This window comes from Peromyscus leucopus, unplaced genomic scaffold (assembly GCF_004664715.2).
Source record: "Peromyscus leucopus breed LL Stock unplaced genomic scaffold, UCI_PerLeu_2.1 scaffold_373, whole genome shotgun sequence".
Lineage (NCBI taxonomy): Eukaryota > Metazoa > Chordata > Mammalia > Rodentia > Cricetidae > Peromyscus > Peromyscus leucopus.
This window is the reverse complement of record NW_023505259.1, coordinates 1-12,025: the sequence shown is the minus strand read 5'-3', so window position 1 is coordinate 12,025 and position 12,025 is coordinate 1. Positions and strand designations below refer to the sequence as shown.

General features: G+C 35.0%; 1 pseudogene; it reads left to right on the top strand.

Moving 5' to 3' along the window:
* Nucleotides 1-11,176, top strand: part of LOC114697626 — a 46,921-nt pseudogene extending 35,745 nt beyond the window's left edge.
* Nucleotides 11,177-12,025: the final 849 nt, after the last annotated feature.

The following is a 12,025-nucleotide window of genomic DNA, read 5'->3' as shown; positions in this document are numbered from 1 at the left end:
TTGCTTACTGATCGTTTGGTTTTTGGTGGGTAGAGTTTATTGACCAATGTTGAATAACTCAGATTATCAAAAAGGTAAAAGAGATGATTTAATTATTTACTAACATTTGTTCTTTTTGCTCTTGAAATGGGATATCACCCTGTATCTCAAACTGGCCTGGAACTTACTATGTAGTCCAGTATGGCAATGAACTCTTCTTAGCAATTCTTCCTATCTGCCTGACCCTCTGAGTTCTAATGATTTACAGGCATGAACCACCACTGATGAGACAGTATAATTGAAAAAAAGCTGTTAAGTGATATCTATGTAGATTGGGTAGTTCATTCCATTCCATTTTTGAATTGATTAGGGTTTTATAATTGGAAACAGATTTATAAAGCCATTTAAGTTGTAATTCCTACTTAGCACAGTAGTCCTCTCTTTTAACGTTTATAATTTATGATTATCCAGCAGCTTTTTTGAAAATTCTCTTTAGTTTAAATGTTTATAAATTGGTTTAAAATTTACCTGCTTTTTTTTTCTCAGTTCTTTAAATATAATTAAATTAGGTTTGAAACCTGTTCAAGAACTGTTTGAGAACAGTTGTATTACTAAAGGACATACAGTGGTATAAAGAATAAATTGCTAATTTTGCAGGGCATAATAAGTTGGACTTTCTTTGTGATGGCCAGTTCCCTAATAAGACATGGAGACTTAATCAATTATGGCTTTAGTTTAGGCTTGTTCCCAACTAACTCATATAACTTAAATTAAACCCATTTATATTAATCTACATTCTGCCATGTGGCTCATTACCTCTCTCTCCATACTGTATGACTGACTCCCTCCCACAGCTCACTGGCGAATATCGCCTCTCTTCATCCCAGAGTTCTTCTCTTTCCTGAAGTCCTTCCTATCCTCTTTTGCTTAGCTATTGGCTTTCAGCTCTTTATTAAAACCAATCAGAAGGTGCCTAGGCAGGCAAGGTAAATAGCGACACATCTTCACACAGTGTGATCAACTATCCCTCAACATTCTGGTGCTGTAATAGGAAGAGACTACCATGTAGGAGGTCTGAGAGGTGATGTATTTATAGGTATAAAAATACAATAGAAAAAATATTTTGGGTAGAGATGATAAGAATGCTACTTTTACTAAAAGGCACGAGGGAGATACCTGAGACTCAAGGTGGATTCTGTGCTTTACACCTGAATAATGAGGAAAAGTGCTGACTACTGTGATAAAAAAGACCAGTGTGACTAGAGCCAGTGTAAAAAGAAAAGTGATAGTGACTAGATCAACGTAACAAAATGAAGTTTGTCCATGAACTTTTGGGACATGGTAAGAAGTTCATATATTGGTTCTAAATGTTGATGCTCACCATCAGAGGGTTTTAAGCAGGAAAGGAAGATGTTTCAGCTCCACTATAAGAAAATAGACACGATTGTTTTGTGGGGAACAGAATCCGAAAGGCAAGGTTAGGTTTATCCTCTTTCTTCTCTTTATTGTTGTGATGTCTTGCGCACCTGTATTTACCTGTTTTCCATTTTACGTGACACTACAAAATGTCTAATTATCTGGCTCTTGATTGCATTCCTCATTAAATTAAAAATTCTGCTCCCAACTTGGATCACCAGATGTGATTAAGAAGCTTTTTTTGTAATTGTACCAATTGAAAGTGGTAACCACCAGTATAAGCCTCTTAGCCTTGCTTCATAAGATTCCTTTAACAATGCATTAGTCATTGCTATAAAGTACACTTTTTACCAACCAAACATCTTGCTTTCATATAATAAATATTAACGATCTTTTTGTTTGATGACTGACTACAAGCTCTGGGCTACTCACTGAAGATTTAGTTTAATTAGTGCACATAAGTAAACAGAATGAAAGAAGTACAATAAGTCCATTGGAGTCTTCCAGAGTCTAGGAAAGTTCTTTTAAACTGTACGTTCTCCTGAGTTCAATCCCCAACATTGCCAAAACACAAAAAGAAGCTATGTGTTCTAGGGAGACATATAATTTGTATAAACATTGAAAAATATAGACAGGATAAGAATGGCACCTAAAGTCAACTGTCTTACTTATTTTTCTATTATTGTGATAAAACACCAGGACACGTCAACTTATGAAAGAAAGCATTTAATTTTGGACTCATGCTTCCAGAAGATTAGAGTCCATTACTATCATGGTGGGGAAGCGTGGCAGCAGGCAGGTGCTGGAGCAATAACTGAGAGCACACATCTCCATCCACAAAGCACAAGGCAGAGAACTAAACTGGGAATGGTGTGGGCTTTTGAAACCTCAAAGGCCCCCACTCCCTACCCCGCAGTGACATCCCTCCTCCTCCAACAAAGCCACGCCTCCTAACTTTCCCAGTTCCACTAATTGGGGACCAAACATTCAAATATATGAGCCATTGTTATTTAAATACACAAACTTAATACTGCATCCAGGGCACCATCAGAAAAACACTTTGTTTTTATCCATAAATGGAACGGTAGGAAAGCACTTCTAAATGAGAAGAAAGTTCAGAAATGATCTCAGCAAAGACATACAAGAGTTTTCAGGACAAGCATATTAGGGAATTCAGAATTTTGGGATTTTTAAAAAGGCAATAGATAATTTTACCTTCTCTGCAAAGTCTATCACAATGTCCTAGAATAAAACACATAGACTATTTCTGTAGTAAAACATATGCTAGTCATTGTGATGAGCTAAGTGAAATCTCCAAATAATTCCACGTTAACTTTCAACACCAAATGAGTTTATGAAAAATTGGGATATTAATAATATGCCATTATAGACTTGTATTTGCTTTTTTAAAAATTGAACAATCTAATTATTCATGGGCTTCCCTTCCAGAATAAAAGTTAATACAGACAATGACATGCAGTTTTCACAGTAGCAAAAATTATCTCAAAGTGATATGTATAATTATTTACCCAATACTCATACTGAGAGATTACACTGCTAATAGAAATAACCTTAAAGAAATACTTTTCAGAAAGACCTTTCTTTCCCGTTGTTTGCTTTTTTACCCTTAAATTTGTTAGTGTTCTTTTTTTTCCCTGAAAAAAACAATAACTTATTCATATAATAAATTCTGAGCATGCTTTTCCTTTTCCCCAACTCTTCCACCCCTCCGTCCACCCAATTCCATGCCCTTTCTTTTCTCTAAAAAAAGAAGAAGAAACACACACCCCTGCAGAAACAGAAACCAAAATATATAAGCAAAAAAGCTAGTAGGACAGAAAATGCCCAAGCAAAGCAATATGAGACAAAAAGTCTACAAAAATACCACTGAGTTGAATTTGTTTTATATTGTCTATCTACTGCTGGGCATGAGGTCTACCGTGAAGTATAGTTAATATACCCAGTAAGCCTTCATCAGAGAAAACTAATTTTTTTTTTTTTCCTTTGCCAAGTGGGTATCAGTTGTAGATAACTTTTTGATTAAGGGTGGGAGACTGTGTCCACTTCTCCCTTTCAGTGCTAGGACCATGTTTGTCTTGAATGTGTGTGTGTGTGTGTTGCTGGTCTTTTGAGTTCATATGTGCATCAGCCAGTCCTGTTTATATCTGGAAGACACTGCTTCCTTTGAGTCATCTATCCCCTGTGGCTCTTACAATCTTTCCTGAGCCTTGAGGGATTTTGATGAAGACATCCATTTAGAACTGAGTATAGCAAAATCTCTCATTTTCTGGCACATTATTGGGTGTGTGGGCCTACTGTGTTCCCCATCTATAAGAGGAAGCTTTCTCTGATGGCTGAGCAAAAAAGTACTAGTGTTTGGGTATAACAGAATGCCATTAGGAGTCATTTTGCTGCTATATTCCTTTAGCAAAAATATTTGATTTTCCTCAAGGCCAATGGCCTATCCAGTCTCAGATAAACCTGTATTTGTACTGAGTAGGTTAGTAATAAGAAATGATGGTATTGCTTGGTGTATCTACTAGTTACTTATCATTTTTAGAAGGAATTGCCTATACTTCTTTAAATAAGTCAGCATCACTCATGATTTTAAAATACACTCATTCTGTTTCAGTTTTCCAAGTAAGTGATTGAAATATTATCTTGATTACTTGACTCATTTCATAAAGCAATGAACTTGACTTGAAATGATCATGACCAAACACCTCATGAAAATTTTATTGGGAAGACCATAAATAACATTCTGTTGATTTCATTGAATGTTTAAATGAATAGAACCTTTTCTGCTACATATCCCATATATTCTCCTTCCTTAGACCATGCTTAGGTAAGCTTTCTTAGGTTTTAACTTTTTTAGTAGTAGAAGAGTATATATTAAAACAGACTTGATGTTGATAACATATTCTAATGAGAAGTCTTTAGAACTTTTAAAAGTATTTTTTTTTTTTGTTTTTTTTCGAGACAGGGTTTCTCTGTGTAGCTTTGCGCCTTTCCTGGAACTCACTTGGTAGCCCAGGCTGGCCTCGAACTCACAAGTTAAAAGTATTTTTAATGATGATCATTGTTGCATGCTATAGGTCATTTAGGTAGCAAGTCTTAAATGGAAGGAAGATTTAGAGACATGAATTAAAAGGTAATTGTTACAGTTTAGAGGAGAGACAAAAGTTAGAGAGTAAAACTAACTGTACTTGACTGATTAGTGGTGGAAGTGAAAAAGAAGTCTTTATTGCTGGACTTTGGCTTAGAACACACAGTTGGGCTGGAGGATGGCTCAGAGGTTAAGAGCATTGCTGCTCTTCCAGAGGTCCTGAGTTCAATTCCAGCAACCACATGGTGGCTCATATTTGGATTTAATGTCTTCTGGCATGCAGGTGTACATGCAGATAGTGTACTCATATACATAAAATAAATAAATATTTAAAAACACAGTTGGACATTTGTGCTTATTAATTAAATTGGGATATAAAGGAATATAAGAAAAATTAGTGCAGGAATGATTATTACCAATGTGGCTGGCATAAAGCAGCACAGAATTCTTCTTATGACTTAAATTTTTTAATTAAGCAGTCAAGTGAGTGAATGGTTCTGCTGACTTAGAAATCAGTCTGAAATACACATTGTAACTCTTGGGTAACTGAACAGTAATTACTTCAGGTGATAGCTGTCATGCTTTTTCTGAACTCTTACTAGTTTTTTGAAGTACAGTAGTACCACACAAAGCAATAAATTGAAGTCTTGAAAGTTAAAGCCGCCTGGTCTCTTCTTTTACTTTATTCAACTGTGACAATTTTCCAAGGGCTGGCGGTATAGATCAGGACTTGTATAGCTTCCAAGGCTCTGGATTCAGTCCTTCACTTTTAAAGTATAAGAATTTATATGTAACACATTGCTATCTACCCTAAACTTAGTCTTTTTCCTCCAACTTCTAGTTTGAAATTTTATAACCTCCTTACATATTTAGCAGTTCTATAGATTCATACATGTGAACACACTTTTTGGTTGAGCCACATGAAAAAGTAATTTGTGGGCATCATGACATCCCACCAGATACTTCATTCTCACAAGAGTAAAAAAACTACATATGCATGGGGCCATTTACCATATCTAAGGAATATGAAATTAACTAGTGTAATAAATAACATGCACTGTCCAATGTGGTGATATATTGTGAACCCTAATAAATTTGCCTGAAGATAAGAGAGACAAAGGAACAGCCACTGCCACATCTTACCTCTAGGACTCCTCAGCCTGAAAAGCCTCTAGTTCCTGTCTCCTCACGCCTTATATATACCTCTCTGCCCAGCCATTACTTTCTTCTTTAGTGCTTGGATTAAAGATGTGTGACTCCCAGGTATTGGGATTAAAAGTGTGTGCCACCACTGCCCGACTCTGTTCTCTCCTAGACTGAGTCAATCTCATGTGGTCCAGGGTGGCTTTGAACTCACAGAGATCCAGACAGATCTCTGCCTCCTGAGTTACTTCCCGAACTTAAAGGTTTTTGCCACTACTGCATGGCCTCTATACTTAATCTAGTGGCTTGTTCTGTTCTCTGATCTTCAGGCAAATTTTATTAGGGTACATAGTATCACCATAGTCCATATATAGATCACCCAAAAAAACTGTTTGTAGTTTCAATACTAAATAAAATGAGATATTTGTACTGGTTCTTAGTTGCCTGATCACAGGAATCATTTGATTCTCTACTTAAAATTCTGTTTTTACCCAGTCAAAGCTCTACTAGAAGAACTCTGGAGAGAATTTCTTTCATAAGGACCCAGTGAAAGCTTATGATCAGGCAAGTTAGAAACACTACAGACTAAATAAGATTGATTTTCAAGACTAGAAAGTTTTTGTTTTTGTTTTTAAAAAATTTTCTTTTTTACCTTGCAGTTTACGATTAGTACAGAGTTTTTAAGCTATAAATTGAAATGACTTTTAAGTGTTAACTTCTCTGATTCCTATTTTACAAATAAGATGTTCTATAGTTTGTTCAGTTATAAACTGAACAGCATTTCTCCAACACTGCATAGGTGACACACAAAGGTCAATCCATAGAGAGTATAGATAGTGTATAAGCTGTTGGCCTTCTCATATGTTGCTGGGGTTTAATATATAATTGTGGAGTATTTTTGTTGTTGTTTCCTTTTTCCCCTGGTCACATGATAAGCATATTTGCTTTTATGCTTGTTTTTGTTCGGGAAGTAAAATTTTTTAAACTACTCATTTTATCATTGACTTAGTGATTGATTTTCAGCTCTGTGCTTGATTTAAATGAAACTCTTAGATGACATAGATACCCACTGTTGTCAAAGGATAAACAGTTGTGATCTGATGGGTAGTATGAGAGCTTTGAAGATATTAGCTTGCTTTTTGTTGCTGATTGAGTAAGAGAGACCTGTCTTGGCTAACCACCTCTGGGAATGCTTAAAATTTGTAAAGAATTGTAAAGTACCATGTCAGATTAACCTTCGTTTCTTCTGTAATGTAGAAACTTAACCAAGATGCCCCTAAAATGTCAGAATAGCTCTGAATGTTCCTAGCTTCTGGACTCATTCCTGTTACTCTCTTGTCCTAAAACTTCACCTGAAATTAAAATTTTACAAGAAAAAATTGTTTGAAATTGTGTTTGAAAAACTGTTCTTTACCAGCCGGGCAGTGGTGGTGCATGCCTTTAATCCAGCACTCGGGAGGCAGAGGCAGGAGGATTTCTGTGAGTTTGAGGCCAACCTGGGCTACAAAGTGAGTTCCAGGAAAGGCGTGAAGCTACACAGAGAAACCCTGTCTCAAAAAACCAAAAAAAAAAAAAAAAAAAATTGTTCTTTACCTCATGGCATTCCTTCTTTGCATAAGATGGCTTTCCCTGTCTTTCCTGCCCAAATCTAAATTGATACAGTCAAACTAAGAAATTTCAGCTATGGAATAGAAAATCTCCCTTCATTTGAAAATTTTCTCTTCTTCCTTTTAGTGCCCATGATATCCTGGATAGCTTGTTTCAACATGTCAGTTTATGATGATATATAGTGTTTTCATTTTCATTCTCCTTATGAAGTTGTCCTCTAAAATTTCACTTCTCTTTTCAAATCAGTTTTTGGCTGGACTAGAGTCTACTGTGTAACTTCAAATGTACTATGCTTTCAGCATCCTTCTGTGGTTGTCTTTTTGTTTTCTTATTTTAATGTATATATAAGACAAGAGTCTCACTGGGCTGTTCAGGCTAATCTAAACTTCTTCCTGCCTTTGCCTCCTAAATGCTAGTAAGATTGTAGATACCACTACCCAGCTGTCCTCTTTTTTTTAGTTTTTCATCCAAATAGTTAAAAAGCAGGACTTGACTGTTATAGGATTGTCTTTCTCTAGCTGCTAAAATAATTTCTGACCCTGTTCTTAAAATGTACTTACAAAAAAAAATTGCATTTTTTATCTTAGACAATTTTGTTATTTGATTTATTCTTTAATTCTTAGTAAATAACTGCTGTCAGATGAGAACGTTGATTCTATGACTTCCCTAGATTCATTGCCCTTGAATCTCTTGATTTGCAGTTAAATCACATCTTTTTAAAAGCCTGTCCATTGCTTGTCTCTAAATTCTCTACTTCAACTTCTAAACACAAAATTCCATTGTTAAAAATGAAACAAGAAAAATGAAAGCAAGGAAAATTTTTTACATTTTCAGAAAACTTAAGTTTTTCTAAGACTCTTGTAACAGAAATAAAAATTAGAGAGTAATGATTGCAGAAGACTATTCCTAGCACCCTCTAACTGTAGGTAAATTACAAAGTAATTAATGGCATTGAAGGTTCATTTTATGAATAAAGACTAAAATAATACTCTATAGATCCACGTCTCTGTGTTCAGCGTGGGGGTGAGAGGATAGAGGAGTGAGAGTAGGACATGGAAAGTACCCGGAAAGAAGAAATACAACAGTATGAGATGGAGAAGCTTGAGGCTTCCTTCTTTTCAAACCCCTAATTCAACTAGTCTAGTGGCTTGTCATTTTTTCTATTTTCATAGAAATTTAGTTGTACTGAGGCCAAGTTTCATCCATTTGCAATACACAGATAACCCTCCTAACTGAGCAGTTAGGGAATTTAATTGGCATATGGCAAGTGAAATACCATACAGTTCCCGTGCCTGGTTATTTTTTTTATTCATTCTTATTTATATTATTTTGTTTGCCTTTATAGGAGTATAGTTGAATTTACAAATCTTCCTTAGATATCTGCAGTTTAGGCATTAAGAAGAAAAATGCTATTTGAAGCTTTGCATTAAAAAAAAATACGAGTAAGATCTGTGCCTTTAGAAGTGAGCTGTATGGAACACAGAGGAGGGAAGACAGTAGCAGGAGCCAAAGGCATGGTCTTAAATTTTGCTGTGATAGAAGTTTTTAGCTGTTTGGTACCCTAAATATATACATATATACATACTTACTCTGACAACTGCTTTTAGGTTTGACATTTAACCAGAGCCTAAGGCATTAGTTTTTATTTTTAAATAAGCTAAACATTGAAAAATTCAAGAAACCAATACAGTGAATATCTTGGAATATGATCCTTAAAGAAAGCCTGCAACCCTAAAGTTGACATTACTATGTGTTTTGTAAGATTATAGCTAAATAAATAATTTTTTTAGTCATATCCCCCAGGGATTAATATTTATGGGTTCTGGAAATAGCAATACTTTACCCTGTTAACTAATGATGGAATTAAGATGAAGATAAGTATACTATTACTTTTATCTTGAATTTTAATTGTTTTACAATCAACTATTTATTGAACACCTACTGTAAATGACATTAAGACAGTGAGTAGACTAGATGAGACTTTTGCTTTCAAGATGATACTTAGTTGATTACCCCTTTATGGTACTTTGGAAATTGCTTCAGAGATTTGTCTAGTTCAGCTGCTCTGTTCAATGGGAAATCTGAGTGCTAAGCTTTACAGGAGAGTAAGAATATAACAGTTCCAAGTAGTGATAATAAACTTGGAAAATTGGCACAAATTGTGAGAACTAGAAGAGGTACACATTACAAGAGAAGTTCCATTGTGTTACTATAACTGGATTCTACTGTTATCTTAAATTAAAATGTAGAAACTCGTGTCTGTTTCTCTTCTACCATAGTTAAACCAATTTTGTACCTTGTAGTTAATGAATTTATACATTATTCTCTATGCATGGACTCTGGAGTTAAACAGCTACACAGATGATGATGTTAATGAGTGTTTAGGTGGTATGAATAGAGATGATGTGTCTTCCTGCCTGCCTAGAATCATAGCTGTTATCTGGATTTATTACTTATATGGAAGAGGTTAATCAATTCGCCTAGCTAAGAACCCAAGTTAACAACTCATTTAAACAAGGAGTCAGTTTTTATATATTAAGACCTTTATGTTGTGATGTTCGGATACTAATTAATCTCAACTATAAATGGCATGATATTGTCATCCTTAAAGTTGCTGAACATTTGCCCTATTTTTTTTAATCTGATAATATCTGAAAAACTGACAAATGAGCTGGGCGTGGTAGCTTACACTTATTATATCAGCACTTGGAAAGCAGAGGTGAGATTGATTATGACAAGCTTGAGGCCACTCTCAAATGCGATAGATAGATCTCAAAAATGTCTGGGAAGGGGGAACAGAAGACCAACAGCAAAAGGAAAATAGATGTTAGAACCAAGTCTCTTGGCATTATTTCTAATTGGTTTATCTCTTAGGTGAAAAAAAAATACGCAATATTTTGTTGCTAGTAATGAGTAATTTTCCCTTATCTTAGGTATTGTCTTCTGAGAACTCTAAAGCAGTGTCAGACATTGAGGGAAGCTCTAATTGCTGCAGGGAAAGAGATCATATGGCATGGGCGGACAAAAGAAGAACCAGCTCATTATTGTAGCATTTGTGAGGTAAGTCATAGTTCTTGCCCACAGTTGTTTATAAAAAGGTGCTTTTGATTTTTTTAATCGATACTTTTTTGGTAATACATTTTTCTGTGATTAGCATTATGTTCAGTTTTTATATTTTCTCATCAGATAATAATATTTAATGGTGTAAATATCTCATTAATTATTAGCTAATCTTAAAAGTATCTACTGTAGCATCATTTGGCTGGTAGAACATTAACCAATAAGGAAAGTTGTGAGATTTTAGATTGGGAGCAACCTTGATGTACACAGATGTCAATAAACTGGGTTGAGTGTGGTATAGCTTGGTGTGTTTTGGTGTTTAGTTCTCTCTGGTGGAGTTCACAGTTCACTTGTCAGTTTTCCTGTGGCTAAGGGGTGCAGGAAGAGCAACAGCAGAGTGGTACCCTGGTCTGAAGGAACTTAAAATCTTTTGGAGGGAGATAAATTGCAATCAACTAATAGTACTGCACATCTATAATGAATGTGAAGGTGGGCTTAGTAGGAAAATGCAGAGAGGGAAATAATTGATGTAATTTTCCTTTCTGGTGTTGGCAATAAGAGCTGACAAAAACAAGAAATCCATAGCTTTTAGCCACTCTTGAATAATGAGTATGATTTCAGCAGGCTACAAACTCTACGGGTTGACTTAATAGGTACCATGAGTGGAGAAATTGAATGATTTTAGAAGAGGATAGGTAGTCTAGTGTGGCTACAATACTGACAGTACAGATTCTTCTCATAAATCCAGGTGACATGTAGCTTTCAGTATGTCTTGAATGTGGTCAAATAATGTGACATTTATTCCAAGTCATTGAATCCACCAGAAACTTTTGAGAAGTCAACAAAGTCAGATGTCTGTTTCAAAAAAAAAAAAATGATTAGAGAGGACAGAGAAAATGAGTCCCCTTTCCTATGCTAGACTAGAACATGGCAATGGATTGTTAAAATGGTATAAAATTTTAAATAAACGGTGGTTCTCAGCCTTCCTAATGCTGCAACTCTTTAATTAAAAAGTTCCTCATGTTGTGGTGATCCCAAACCATAAAATTATTTTTGTTGCTACCTTGTAACTCTAATTTGCTACTATTATGAATCGTAATGTAAATATTTTTGGAGATAGAGGTTTGCCAAAGGAGTTGTGACCCATAGGTTGACTGAACTAGAAGATGAAATCCACAAGGAAACTCATTAAAAGGTAGAAATGAGGGACAAATTAAAGAATGCTTACAAATTTTCCAGCTCCACTCTTTTTAGGTTCATGTTGTTGCCCATTAATGATAATGGGAAATAACTCTGGAATTTTGAATTAGCTCATTCTCATTAATAGTTTCTTGAGGAAGTTAAATCACAGATATTGATGATCTGTTCCAAACCTTGGAATTTGGTGATTCTGGTGTTGACTTTAATTTTAAATGATTAAATTCATTGGGTATTTTAATGGTATATAACCTGATTAGAGTATGTTAATGAGGACATAGATTTTTTATACCTCAGAAAAATGAACATTGGGTATTTTAATGGTACATAACCTGATCAGAGTATGTTAATGAGGAAATAGATTTGTTTTATACCTCAGAAAAATGAACACATGAGCTTCTCAGCATGTGAGGATGATTCCTACACCATAGTGTTATTTTAGGATAGATATATTATTTCTAATGTATTTCTAAAACTTATGAGTACTATTTTTAAATATAAGGCTTATAACAAAAT